Raw genomic sequence first — 15,000 nt, 5'->3', positions numbered from 1 at the left:
TGGTGTGTTAGCAAGTGGAGGGATGATCTTATCCCATGTAAAAGTATGGACAGGTCTGGTGTGTTAGCAAGTGGAGGGATGATCTTATCCCATGTAAAAGTATGGACAGGTCTGGTGTGTTAGCAAGTGAAGAGATGATCATATCCAGTGTAAAGACCATGACAGTTCCTGTGTGTGAGCAAGGAGAGGAATGACATTATCCCATGTAAAAGGCATGGACATATCTGGTGTTGGACCAAGTGGAGAGATGACCTTATCCCCGAGTACGCAGTAGGAGGGTCCAGCAGACTTTAATTGTGTGTCTGTGTGTGTGTGTGTGTGTCTGTCTGTCTGTCTCGACTTAACAGCTTATTGCTGGGAAACTACTGGGCGCAGTTCGTTCAAAAGTTGATACACTAACTTGATAATAGGTCCGATTGATCGTATTAAAACTTCATAATGTTACCTGGGACCTAAATGCCCCAAAAAACACAAAAGTTCTTGACGGTTGGACGAATTCAATCGGAGCGACAGCCAGCCATTGAGCTAATAGAACAGCCGAACGCGTGCGTCATGAAAAGCATGCGTATCGCATGCGAGACGAGCCAGCCAGCGGGTGGGGATTAAAGGCCAACATCCACAAGAATTTTTCTCCTGGAGCGACCTAAACTTGAACCCGTCGCTATTCTTGCATGTCTGTTTACTTCGTGTTGCACGCAAAAATTGAGCGACTTCCTTGCCGCGTGGACTGACGACGCTGTTTTATTCTCGTGACTGAAAACGCTGCAGTGCGTGCAGTTTTATTCTGTGGGTTCGACAGATTGACTAAATGTTGACTAAAAGTAGCTGTCGAACTCACAGAATGAAACGGAACGCAATGCAATTTTTCAGCAAGACCGTAGCAAGACCGTACACTCGTAGCATCGTCAGTCCACCGCTCCCGGCAAAGGCAGTGAAATTGACAAGAAGAGTTGCGCTGAGAACGATAGCACGCTTTTCTGTACCTCTCTTCGTTTTAACTTTCTGAGCGTGTTTTTAATCCAAACATATCATATCTATATGTTTTTGGAATCAGGAACCGACAAGGAATAAGATGAAAGTGTTTTTAAATTAATTTCGAAAATTTAATTTTGATAATAATTTTTATATATTTAATTTTTAGAGCTTGTTTTTAATCCGAATATAACATATTTATATGTTTTTGGAATCAGCAAATGATGGAGAATAAGATAAACGTAAATTTGGATCGTTTTATAAATTTTTATTTTTTTTTACAATTTTCAGATTTTTAATGACCAAAGTCATTAATTAATTTTTAAGCCACCAAGCTGAAATGCAATACCGAACCCCGGGCTTCGTCGAAGATTACTTGACCAAAATTTCAACCAATTTGGTTGAAAAATGAGGGCGTGACAGTGCCGCCTCAACTTTCACGAAAAGCCGGATATGACGTCATCAAAGACATTTATCAAAAAAATGAAAAAAACGTTCGGGGATTTCATACCCAGGAACTCTCATGTCAAATTTCATAAAGATCGGTCCAGTAGTTTAGTCTGAATCGCTCTACACACACACACACACACACAGACACACACACACGCACACTGACACACGCACATACACCACGACCCTCGTTTCGATTCCCCCTCGATGTTAAAATATTTAGTCAAAACTTGACTAAATATAAAAAGTATGGGAATATCATACCCAGGAACTCTCATGTCAAATTTCATAAAGATCGGTCCAGTAGTTTAGTCTGAATCGCTCTACACACACACACACGCACAGACACACACAGACACACACACACACACACACACACACACACACACACACACACACACACACACCACGACCCTCGTCTCGATTCCCTCCTCTACGTTAAAACATTTAGTCAAAACTTGACTAAATGTAAAAACGCTGGCACTGGACCCGAGTACTCTTCAGACTGGCTCGCTCCCCCAGTATGAAAGTTTTTGTCTTGTGCACGTGGATTTAAAATTTTTTTTTTTATTTTACACAATTAAAAAAATTATTAGAGTAAAATAAAACATTAAAACGTTCATAATAAACAATAGTAAACAAGAATTTAAAGAAAAAAACATAGACCACACATGCCGGGAATCGAACCCGGATCACTTTGGCCATAGGCGGACGTGCTACGACAACTTTACTAGAGTTGTGCGCCTTGAATCACTGTGTCCCTGTCGCTCTCTCTCGTGCTCTCTGTCTCTCTTTCAGTCTCACCGAGATCAAACACTGCATTGTTTGTTTCTTTGCCGAGACCAAATCCCCACCCGCTGCTGCGCTGGCTGGCTTGCAAATCGTCTCGCATGCGATACGCATGCTTTTCTCGTGATCGGCGGTTCTTTTTGGCGAACTGCCTCGGGTTCAAGTTTAGGTCGCTCCAGGAGAAAAATTCTTGTGGATGTTGGCCTTTAATTTGGTCTCGGCAAAGAAACTACAGTGCAGGTTTGGTCTCGGTGAGACTGAAAGAGAGACAGAGAGCACGAGAGAGAGCGACAGGGACACTGTGTCAGTGATTCAAGGTGGTGGCTTGGTGGCCAAAGGGATCCGGGTTCGATTCCCGGCATGGGCGGTCTATTTTTTTTTAATTCTTGTTTACTATTGTTTATTATGAACGTTTTAATGTTTTATTTTACTCTAATAATTTTTTTAATTGTGTAAAATAACTAAATAATTTTTTTTTTAATTCACGTGCACAAGACAAAAACTTTCATACTGTGCCAAAGTGATCCGAGTTCGATTCCCGGCATGGGCGGTCTCTTTTTTTTTTTTTTTTTAATTTTTTTTAATTCTTGTTTACTTTTGTTTAATGTTTTATTTACTCTAATAATTTTTTTAATTGTGTTAATAATTTTTTTTCTTCTAAATCCACGTGCACAAGACAAAAACTTTCATACTGGGGGAGCGAGCCAGTCTGAAGAGTACTCGGGTCCAGCGCCAGCGTTTTTTATATACCCGTGTAAAAACAAGGACAGATCTGGTGTTGGACCAAGCGGAGAGATGACCTTATATACCCGTGTAAAAACAAGGACAGATCTGGTGTTGGACCAAGCGGAGAGATGACCTTATATACCCGTGTAAAAACAAGGACAGATCTGGTGTTGGACCAAGCGGAGAGATGACCTTATATACCCGTGTATTACAACAGAAGAGGGAATGGACACTGTGATCGAGACTAATTTAATGTCTGTCCCAACATCCGACCACAGAGGTGTACGTATTACACTAAAACTCTCTAACGGCAAGAAAGGACCGGGTTATTACAAATGTAATAATCTACTCTTGAAAGATAAGCAATATGTGCACAAAATTAATAGTGTAATTGACACTTACCTTGATGAAAATAAGCAGGAGAACCCTGAACAAAAATGGGAATTATTAAAAATAAAAATAAACGAGGAAACGATCCGATTCAGTAAGCAACGTGCAGTTTTCAATAAAAAATAAGCAGATTGACACGTACAACAAACTTGAATCTTGTGAATCCGATCTTGCTAGGGAATCTGATAACGTCACTTTACTAAGAAAACGCGAAGAACTTAAAATTCACCTTGAAATTCATGAACAAGAGCGATTGAAGAGCGCACAAACGAGATCTCGAATTAAATGGATTGAGGAGGGGGAAAAGAACACCAAGTTTTTCCTCAATCTAGAAAAAGTACGGGCAAATGCAAAACTTTTTCCGAATATTGAATTGGAGAATGGAGACAAGATACATGACCAATTTGAAATTTTAAAAACACAAAAAGAATACTATGCAAACCTCTATAGCCGTGAAATAAACATACCTGATTTGGTTGTATCTAACAGTGTTGACAACTTCCTTGGCGATTGCGAAGTTCCTAAATTAAGTGAAAACGAAATGCAACAATGTGAAGGTATAATTACCATTGAAGAAGCCTCCAATGCTCTTAGGATGATGAAAAACGGGTCTTCGCCCGGTCTGGATGGTCTGACTACTGAATTTGTTAAAATATTTTGGTGTAAACTGAAGGATGTAATTGTGCAATCCTTTAATTACTCTTTTGATCATGGTTCTTTGTCATACACCCAAAGGGCAGCAGTATTAACCTTATTGCATAAGGGAAAAGATCTGCCAAAAAACAAACTTACAAACTGGCGACCCATCTCACTGACAAACACTGATTACAAAATTTTAGCCAAGTCTCTTGCAAATCGACTGAGCAAAGTAATAAACAAAGTGGTCAATGAGGACCAGGTCGGTTATATGAAAGGAAGGCATGTCTCATCCACTATAAGAACTATAGACGATGTGATTGAATATTGCAGAATTAATAGGAAACCTGGGATTTTATTAGCCTTGGATTTTCAAAAGGCATTCGACAGTATATCCAAAAAATATATGATTTGTGCATTTCGTAAATTTGGCTTTGGAAAAGATTTTATACAGTGGGTAAATGTGTTGTTTAATGAAACCAGAAGTTGTATTGTGTACAATGGGTGGCTGTCGGAAAACTTTGATGTAAAATGTGGCATTAGACAAGGATGTCCGTTCTCACCGATGGCATTTATTATTGGTCTGGAATTTCTGGCTATACGATTTAGGCAGAGCAACGAAGTAAAAGGCCTTAATGTAACTTGTAGAAATATTTTAAAAATTCTATTATATGCCGATGATATCACTTTGTTTTTGAGAGACGCGGATGATGTTACAATGGTTCTACAAATTATAGACGTATTTTCTGAGGTGTCAGGCTTATGCTTGAATAAGCTAAAGTCTGAAGCAATGGGAATTGGATCAAGTAAAAATATCAATTTTAATTTTGAGGTAAAATGTGTTCGGCAGATTAAAATATTAGGAGTAAACTTTAACAGCGAGAAAAGCGCATCCGAAATTGAACTAAACTGGTCAAGTAAAATTGATAAAATTAAGCAAAGCATCTTCACTTGGGAAAAAAGGAACCTGGGCATTCCTGGAAAAATTTGCATTATCAAAACTTTTCTGCTCTCGCAGTTAGTTTATTTGATGCAATCTATTTGTATCCCTGACAAAGTGCTGCAGGAAATAAACACAATATTATATCGTTTTTTGTGGAGGAAAAAAGATTGTAATAAAAAAGCATTTGAAAAAGTAAAAAGAGTTGTTTTAAATAGCAGTACCGAAAAGGGTGGTATTGATATGATAGACGTCAAAACAATGCAAAACTCCTTCTTATGTCAATGGTTAAGCAAACTCTCATCTAGCAACCTTTCATGCAAATGGACATGGATCCCAAACAAATATTTTGAAGGGTTCGGTTGTGGCTTTGCCTGCTTTACTACAGCTATTCGACCGTCTAAGTTTAAGGGAATTGGAAGAATAAAATCGATATTTTGGACAGCTGTTGCTCGAACATGGTTAGAACATAATACAACTCCTCAGAACGATTGCGTGCAAGACAACTGCTTATGGAACAATCCAAGTATAATTTATCAAAATAACGTTCTGTATTATGAGAACTGGGCCCGATCAGGCATTACGTATGTAGGAGACATGTTAGGTAATCACGGTATCAAGTCCTATCCCGCTATCCAAGCAAGTGTTGACGCTTCACCTGGCCTCTACTTGGAATATATTGTAGTTCGATCAGCAGTATCTGAATATATTAAGAAAAGCAATTATGATCCTAACCAACCTGTATTGAATAGACAAAACAATCTTCTTTTCAATAAAACGAGTATTAAAAGTGCCAGGCAATTCCGTGAATATATTGTTGAAGAAAAGTACACTACCCCGAGATCTATCAACTTCTGGCGTGATATGTTTGGCATTAATGTCGACCAGTCACATTGGAACCTGGCCAAAAATGTAACCCAAGAATCCAGATTAAGAGAGCTGCACTGGAAAATATTACACACGATTTATCCAACAAATGTTCTTCTGTATAAAATTGGAATACGAGATAGTGAGAGATGCCCCTTCTGTCCAACCGAAATAGATTACGTTGAACATTTTTTTGTTAATTGTAAGAAAATAAAAGTGCTATGGAGATACGTTGAACAAATTATTTATGAGAAATATAAAATAAGAATAGTCTTTGGAATAGAACATATTTTGTGTGGTTATATTAATGGTGCTGACTCAATAAAATGCAAATATATAAATCACTTGATTTTGATAGGAAAGATGTGCATAAGCAAATATAGATACGGAACTCCCACTGATATTAAAATAATGTTTGACAAAGAGAAACAAATACGAAACGTAGAATAGTGTATCATATATACTTCTTTTCTGGCTTCCCTCACCGCCCCCTCTTTCTTTCGTTTCGCTAAAAGGAGAACGGTACCGGGGTAAAGGCGGAACTTACATTGTTACACTTAACACCACTTGTATGAAAAGAGAACTGTTACTAAGAAAACTTTAGCACGCTTACAATTTGCTTTTCTTCTTACTTATTGTGATTGTTACTATGTTAACTCCATCATGACACCGCCACAAACAACACTTAAGTCAACCCAAACACAGACATATGTAAGACAATAACCAACATTAAAGATGCAAGATTTTGTCCATTGTAGAAAACCACATACAATTGATAAATTTATAAAACGCCAATGAAGAAGGACGCTCAGCTGTAGAGAGAAAGAAAGAAAGAAGAGAAAAGGAAGAGAAAAAAAAAGAAGAAAAAAAAGAGAAAAAAAAGGGAAAAAAACAAAACAAAAAAAAACAACTTAGGGTTTCATTCTTTTTATTTATTTTTCAGCTTGAAGCGGACTGCATGCAACTGAGGCAAAAAAAAAAAAAAAAAAAAAAAAAAAAAAAAAAGAAAAAAAAAAAAGAAAGAAAAAAAAAAAAAAAAAAAAAAAAAAAAAAACAAGGACAGATCTGGTGTTGGACCAAGCGGAGGGATGACCTTATATACCCGTGTAAAAACAAGGACAGATCTGGTGTTGGACCAAGCGGAGAGATGACCTTATATACCCGTGTAAAAACAAGGACAGATCTGGTGTTGGACCAAGCGGAGAGATGACCTTATATACCCGTGTAAAAACAAGGACAGATCTGGTGTTGGACCAAGCGGAGAGATGACCTTATATACCCGTGTAAAAACAAGGACAGATCTGGTGTTGGACCAAGCGGAGAGATGACCTTATATACCCGTGTAAAAACAAGGACAGATCTGGTGTTGGACCAAGCGGAGAGATGACCTTATATACCCGTGTAAAAACAAGGACAGATCTGGTGTTGGACCAAGCGGAGAGATGACCTTATATACCCGTGTAAAAACAAGGACAGATCTGGTGTTGGACCAAGCGGAGAGATGACCTTATATACCCGTGTAAAAACAAGGACATATCTGGTGTTGGACCAAGTGGAGAGATGACCTTATATACCCGTGTAAAAACAAGGACAGATCTGGTGTTGGACCAAGCGGAGAGATGACCTTATATACCCGTGTAAAAACAAGGACAGATCTGGTGTTGGACCAAGCGGAGAGATGACCTTATATACCCGTGTAAAAACAAGGACAGATCTGGTGTTGGACCAAGCGGAGAGATGACCTTATATACCCGTGTAAAAACAAGGACAGATCTGGTTTTGGACCAAGTGGAGAGATGACCTTATATACCCGTGTAAAAACAAGGACAGATCTGGTGTTGGACCAAGTGGAGAGATGACCTTATATACCCGTGTAAAAACAAGGACAGATCTGGTGTTGGACCAAGCGGAGAGATGACCTTATATACCCGTGTAAAAACATGGACATATCTGGTGTTGGACCAAGTGGAGAGATGACCTTATATACCCGTGTAAAAACAAGGACAGATCTGGTGTTGGACCAAGCGGAGAGATGACCTTATATACCCGTGTAAAAACAAGGACAGATCTGGTGTTGGACCAAGCGGAGAGATGACCTTATATACCCGTGTAAAAACAAGGACAGATCTGGTGTTGGACCAAGCGGAGAGATGACCTTATATACCCGTGTAAAAACAAGGACAGATCTGGTGTTGGACCAAGCGGAGAGATGACCTTATATACCCGTGTAAAAACAAGGACAGATCTGGTGTTGGACCAAGCGGAGAGATGACCTTATATACCCGTGTAAAAACAAGGACAGATCTGGTGTTGGACCAAGCGGAGAGATGACCTTATATACCCGTGTAAAAACAAGGACAGATCTGGTGTTGGACCAAGCGGAGAGATGACCTTACTCATGTAAAAGCATGGACAGATCTGGTATTTGACCAAGTGGAAAGATTGTTTGTTCGCAAGGGGCTGCCGTTTAAGACAGGTTGGATTGTACCTTAAAGACAAAAAGCGTTCGATACGATGCACCTCGTTTCAGCAAGGACACTTTGCGACAGCGTACTTCATCCATTAGTTTTGGTCGCGATATTAACACAGGAATGCTGCACCTTACATTGTGTTTATAGTTCTGCTAATGTACAGAGCCTCATTAGAAAAAACCGATTTATTAAAACATTAATCGTGAAAATAACGATTCTCACTCTGTGCATGCACAGTGTCAAACTAGTGATCCACTATTGCTGAATGCAGGTCATGGAAGCAGACGATCGACTAGGCTCACCGGGTGTTGCCATCGTGCGAGCAGGTCACGTGATATTCATGAATGGCCCGGCAATATGTTACAGGGAGTGGGCGGCGTTCTGATTGTTATTATTCATAATCCCCTACCCCCCTCTTAATTGACAACCTTGGGACCCGGTAGCTCAGTTGGTAGAGCAGTGGACTTTTGATCCAATGGTCACTGGTTCGAATCCGGACCTGGACAAGTTCAAGTTTATGTGCAGGCTCAGAGACGGTATCCATGTTCCACCCCCGTGTCACCACTGTGGAACGTAAAAGACCTCGGTCATTCTGCCATATGTAGAGGTGGCTGAGTACACCTAATGACGTCCACACCTGGGTAGCGCGACTACCTTTCTGCTTAGCAGTTTAGTATGCTTTGTTTTCTTCTCAATTCAATGGATGGCTATAAAATAAGCATTTAAATGTGAAGGTGTTAAAATTACCCATGATCTGAGCTGTTCACTTCTACATACATGTACTGTCAGTACGCTTTTTACGCTGACAGCGTCGTATATTATATCGTAGCCAAATAATATACCTTGGCCGAGTCCCACTTGCACGTGATAGAAGGCGTGTCAATCTGTGCTTGTTCGGTCGTAGCAATGCACACACACAGACACACGGGACACGGTCACAGTCTGTCGAACTTGTCGTTGTATGCAGATGATGCTCATTTGAAGGTCACACTAGCTCGGTATTACAGTCTGGCGAAACAATTCAATACTACGCTGCAATACGATCCAGTGAAACTACGCTCCGGTGAAACAGTCGAAAGCATCTCCGGTGTGGTCTAGTGAGTGCTGCTAGAAAGAAGTAAAGACAAGAACAATATTAACAAATGTGGAAGATAACCACTCACAAAAAGATTAAGACCGTATAGTTGCAAGTTTACAGTATTTGCAGAAGGTTGTAGGTTTAACAAAAATATTAAAGTTTAAAATAAATAAAAATTAAAAATAAAGGAACCAGACAAGAAAATTGTCAGTGCATGTCACCGGTTTGAGCGACACATCCCACGAAAACTGATGTCGCTCCGGGCGGGGGACACGGTTCGTTAAGAGATAGAGACTGATACTAGGGGGAGGTAATAGTGCAGTGTGCGCGGTGTGTGTGGTGGAGGCCGGTGTTAGCGGTTGCCGGCCGGTGTGGTGGTGTCACACAACTGGATTTTGCTGCAGTTGTTGATGCTGACATTGTGAAGGAGTTTTCAGTGGCTTGTGATTAAATCCAGGTAAGTTGTGTGTAATTTTGTTTTGTTTTGTTATTGTTTCGTGTGCAGATGGACAATGTGATGTGTAGCGGGGGGGGGGGGGGGGGTGTTAAGGGAGGCCTCTGTGTGTGTGTGTGTGTGTGTGTGTGTCTGTGTCTGTGTCTGTGTCTACGTGCGGGCGTGTGTTTGTGCGTGCGTGTGTGCTCGCGAATTTACGTCTGTGCATGTGTGCGTGCGTGTGTGCATGCACGCGTGCCATCATGTTTGTGCTCGCGTGCGTACCTTGTGAAGTGTGCCAGTGCGCGAAATCTCTCTGTCGAAATCAATGTTGATAATTATTTTGAAGAGACAACTTTGCTACTGATATATCTGGCAGTTTAATTTTGATTTTATTTAAAACGTGTGATCGACAAGAAGAAGAAGAAGAAGAAGAAGAAGAAGAAGAAGAAGAAGAAGAAGAAGAAGAAGAAGAAGAAGAAGAAGAAGAAGAAGAAGAAGAAGAATTAATTCAAACCGATGTGTATCCCAAGCCGGGCACTGCCCTGTTCACATGTGTGCATACCGTGCTCCTAATGCTGATCGCACATCACTGTGTAGCGCGCCTGCATCATGGATCATTGAACTAAGGTCAAGTTGTTTATCTTTCTTTGCAATTACCTCATTGTCTCCCAGGTACGGATATATCCGTGCCCACTCATATGGCTCTATCTGACCAGGTTCGGATATATCCGCTGACTGTTAGCTTCAGTCGCTTCCTGTAACGTCCATCTAACGCCTGCATTCCAGGAGTGTTGATACAGTTACTACACAGTTACTACACAGTTACTAGAATTCTAATTGACCTGCTAGCAGCACAGCTGGTCTCGGCTAAAAAAAACTTGGTCAGCATAGCTGGGGTAGAAAGTGTTAAGGGCGCTGGCTGTTCTTCCCGTGATAACTGTTGCAAAGCTGGAGTTTGTCGATAAGTTGATTTCTTAACGGGCACTCGTTGCAATCTGCCGAATACAAAAAAGTCCCATACTGCAAAGGAAGCAGTCAGTATGTTGATTTGGTTTTATCTATATCTATATACGGCTTGTGTGTGTCCGTGTGTGTGTGTGTGTCCGTGTGTGTGTGTGTGTTCGCGATGCACGGCCAAAGTTCTCGATGGATCTGCTTCAAATTTGGTGGGCATATTCAGGTAGACCCCGGACACAATCTGGTCGATGAAAATTTTGAACACGTGCTCTAAGCGCGCAGCGCTGAACCGAACATAATCAACTTTATATAATACAAAACATAAACTTCTTTCTAATATTTAACTCTAATTCCAATTAAATACCCACTAACGACCTTCACATTGTCCAGAAAAATCGGTCGTAAAAAAGGAGGGGTCTTTATTGGAAGTTTGGGAGGTATCATTTTTTCACAGGGGAGGCAACTGTTGGGCAGTTCAGTATGTCCAAATGGAGGGCTGGCTTTACCGCGTGTAAAAGCCTGGGCAGATCTGAGACTGGGAAGAATTCATGGGAAGGATTTAGCCTTTGAGAGTAGTTTTAAAAGAGAGAAAAAATGTCCAAATGTTTTAAAATAATCATCCTTTCCAAGGAAAGCTAGGCATGACGGACAGGTAAAACATTCCTTGCATGCAATGACAAGAGCATTTTTGTTTTCTCTGCGCACACTTTTAAGTATGCACAAAATTGTCCGACACAAACCGTATGACATTTATGACATTTCTTGCGTGTCTATGGCGTTTTTGTAGCGAGGGAGTTATGACTTTTAGTTTGGGAACTTGCTGGCCTTGCGTTTTGAGTCAGCGTCTGCGTCTGTGTTTTTAACCACCTAAATTACACGCTACAGCATTTTTTGTGGTATTCTTTGCCATCTTTGTTGTCTGTTGTGAGACATGTCAGCTGTATACAGCAGTAATTGAAGGTAAATCGAACGATTACGTCAACATGTGTGCCTGTGTTCATCTTCTGAAAGAAGAACATTGTTTTGAATAGGAGAGTGTCGACAATGCAGGTCTATAGCGACCAAGCATGTTCTTTTCTCAGCTTCACATATAATGATTGTTCATTTCTGGTTCTTAAAAAGTTAAGCCTCTCCGTGCAAGAAAATCAGAGCGATCAGTTCACAGGACTGATGTTTGAAGCAGCGCCTTAGTGTCACAGGGGAAAGGTCAAAGGAAAATTATTGTTTACGACGATGAAAACGATACACACTAATTCAGCTTACAAATGGATATTTCGATGTATTAGTGAGGGATGAATGTAAATGGATTAAAAGTCCCACAATGATGTGTATGGCAAACTTTAACAGAAAAGGCTTAACAATGATACATGTCGATTTATTTGTAAAACTTAAAGAAAAATTCAAATAAGTGAATAAAAAAGCTATTTTTCACAGGAAATACTCAGGGTGTTAACAATGGGTGTGTTTAGATATAAGCATGATGGCTGTGTCTCTAAAAGCGAGTGGCCGTGTTCAGTATGGTTTACCTCCACACAGGAAGGGATGCATTTTTACATCTCCAGAGATGTTGCAAGGATACATTTTCCTCATTTGCTATAGTGCCAATAACTGTTTTGACAATTTCTTGACGTTTTCGGCAGTCTTTTGTGTCCCACTTTCCCCCAACGTGACACAAAAATAAAAATAAAATAAATAAATAAAATAACAACAAATCGGCAACTCTGTCGAAATGACGGCAACGTTTTCGGCGATTTGAAAGAATTTTCATAGGTTTGTCTAATTCCTTCGCCAAACGACACCCGTGGAATAATATAACATTTCGCAGACATCGATTCCCCTGTAGTCACTGCAAGGTAAATCTATAAATGCACTAATGGACGACAAAATACAATCGGAACCTCATGTCTTTGAACGCTAAAATGGTGTCACACCCTGAATGCTCTATAAAGAAGGGCATTAGGAGAATAGCAGTGTTTTTGTTTTGTTTATTTGTTTGCTTGCTTGTTAGGTTCTTTTAATCATGATTACCGTTGTAATGTGCATACATGCAGTAACAAAAACAAAATAAAGGCTACCGAAAATATAATTTTCCTAGCAGGAACATCTGTTGTACCAAATCTATTCTCTTGCCGTATTTCTGACAGCTACACTCTTTGCATAGAGCACAACTGCGGCTGTCACTTGAATCGGTGTCAATATTGCAACAGCTTGTCTGCGCGCACGTGGTGCACTGAACACGCGTCTAAAAACTCACCTATATTAGCCTTGAATTCGGCAAAGTTCTCTTATCCTTTACACATTGCACAGTACTTGCCGGAATATAGCAATGATACTGAAATAGATATCAACAACAAAAGACGTTTATAACCATGTAACAAGATCTGCCATGTTCGTAACTTGTACAAAATTGATTTTGTTTATGTGTGTGTGTGTGGTGTGTTTTCTCCGACAGCCAAACTTATTGCCTTGGTCGTTGCTAGTTTTTGCCAGCTGAAGCCGTTATCTTTATTGCACAGCCTGTTTGCACGTGGTATCTGAATTAACACGCCGGCCGGCATAATTATCCAGACTTCACGTTGTTGAATGTATATACAAAAACACACATTCGAACGCAAGCATACACGTACGTGCGCTCGCACACACGCACACACACGTACACACACACACACACACACACACACGTACGAGCGCGCGCGCGCACACACACACACACACACACACACACACACACACACACACACACACACATCACAGTGTCGGAGCCATTTTTGGTTTATGCGACTCAAGTGCTCAGGTTCAAAGCTCTCAACTCTTACATCACAACAGTATCATTTTATTTCCGTACCGATTAATTCTGTGACCTAGGTGTGACTACAAAATGCGTTTCACAGGTGAGAATGCGAATCAATTTATGAATACCTTCACCTTGTGATGACTGCATGATCATGCATCACTCTAATTACAAATTAAATCATTTCTCTCGATATTCCATACATATTCTGTTAGTTTGATTGCTTAACTACCTATCTTGCTTGAGTTTGGCTTTAGTCTGTCCGTACCCTTTGCCCCTCTGGACGTGCAGTGAAGAGAAATAACTGTGCTACTGCGCTTTTCTAATCCTGATTGTGTGTTTGCACTATGATGAAGCATTTGTCACTAAATGAGGGCTACAAAAAAGAAGGGTGGCGTATGGGCGCACCATTTTGTCAGCTAATAGCGTCAGAAACTGACAATAATGGGTATATAAAAGTTCTGAAATTACAGACGATTTATTTGAATTAGCTTTGGGTTTTTATCGTTGTAATCCATTGTGAACGCCGCAAACTGCGTAAATATGCTGCACAGAAAAATAAATGTTGATTGTGACATTTATTTATTTACGAGAATTTATATCGCGCACATATCTCACCACACAAGGCGACTCAAGGCGCATGTTACCTATTAATTACACAAGCACAGTCATTCTTGCGAATGCACAAAGACACAGGCATAAACACACATCACAAACAGACACAGACAGACACACACACACACACACACACACACACACACACACACACACACACACACACACATACACATTCTTGCCAATGCACAAAGACAGAGGCATAAACACAAATCACAAACAGACACAGACAGACAGACACACACACACACACACACACACACACACACACACACACACACACACATACGCACACGCACGCGCACTCACACACACATAATTATGTACAATCGCACCGATTGCTATGCTCACGGTTATTAATAAATTATGCTTCCGTTCGCTTTGTATCTGTGGGACCAAAATCTTCATACACTACACTTTTGGTTAGCCCACGTTTCATCTAAAATAAGGCATTCAATCTAAAAGCATTGCTCCAGATTGTGCAACCACAACTTAAAAACATCATACCCGTAGTATCTATTCAAACTGCATGTCTGTGTCCTCAAAGACACTTGTTTCCGCTTATTGGCATATTCGTCGGATTGAAGTGTTCTCTGTCAAGTTCAGATTGACCGTACGGGAGTTGTTTTTTCTCTCTCAGAATGAACGTCTATGCGCAGTATGCTCTTCTGTATTGACGTAGACTGCAAGACCCAGTTATGTATGACGATATTCTATGTATCTTTACAGGTTTCTGAGCAAAAATCTGACACGTCAAAAACTGATAACAACGATAAGATAAAGTCAGGCGGTGCACACCGATATTCAAATCCTACGTCTTCACTTGGCGGCTGCTTTAAACGGCACATGAGTGTTTTGACGATTAATTCGGGTCCATCCTTC

At 40.3% G+C, this 15,000-nt stretch overlaps 1 protein-coding gene and 1 non-coding gene across 3 annotated transcripts in view; both read left to right on the top strand.

Annotated features, from left to right (window-relative positions):
• LOC138966943 (very long chain fatty acid elongase 4-like) overlaps positions 1-15,000 on the top strand; it is a 29,370-nt gene that overhangs the window by 4,030 nt on the left and 10,340 nt on the right. The window contains exon 1 of one of the 2 annotated variants that reach the window (XM_070339352.1): positions 9,161-9,776. The exons of the other annotated variant lie outside the window; for it this stretch is intronic. The gene's annotated coding sequence lies outside the window, so the exon portion shown is untranslated. Of the gene's footprint in view, positions 1-9,160; positions 9,777-15,000 lie in introns of those variants that run through there. 2 annotated transcript variants of the gene reach the window in all.
• On the top strand, positions 8,675-8,747 carry Trnak-uuu (transfer RNA lysine (anticodon UUU)). Its single transcript has one exon. It is a non-coding gene; the product is annotated as a tRNA-Lys (tRNA).

The sequence above is a fragment of the Littorina saxatilis genome, linkage group LG5 (genome assembly GCF_037325665.1).
Source record: "Littorina saxatilis isolate snail1 linkage group LG5, US_GU_Lsax_2.0, whole genome shotgun sequence".
In the NCBI taxonomy this organism is placed as follows: domain Eukaryota; kingdom Metazoa; phylum Mollusca; class Gastropoda; order Littorinimorpha; family Littorinidae; genus Littorina; species Littorina saxatilis.
This window is presented reverse-complemented; position numbering and strand designations above follow the sequence as displayed.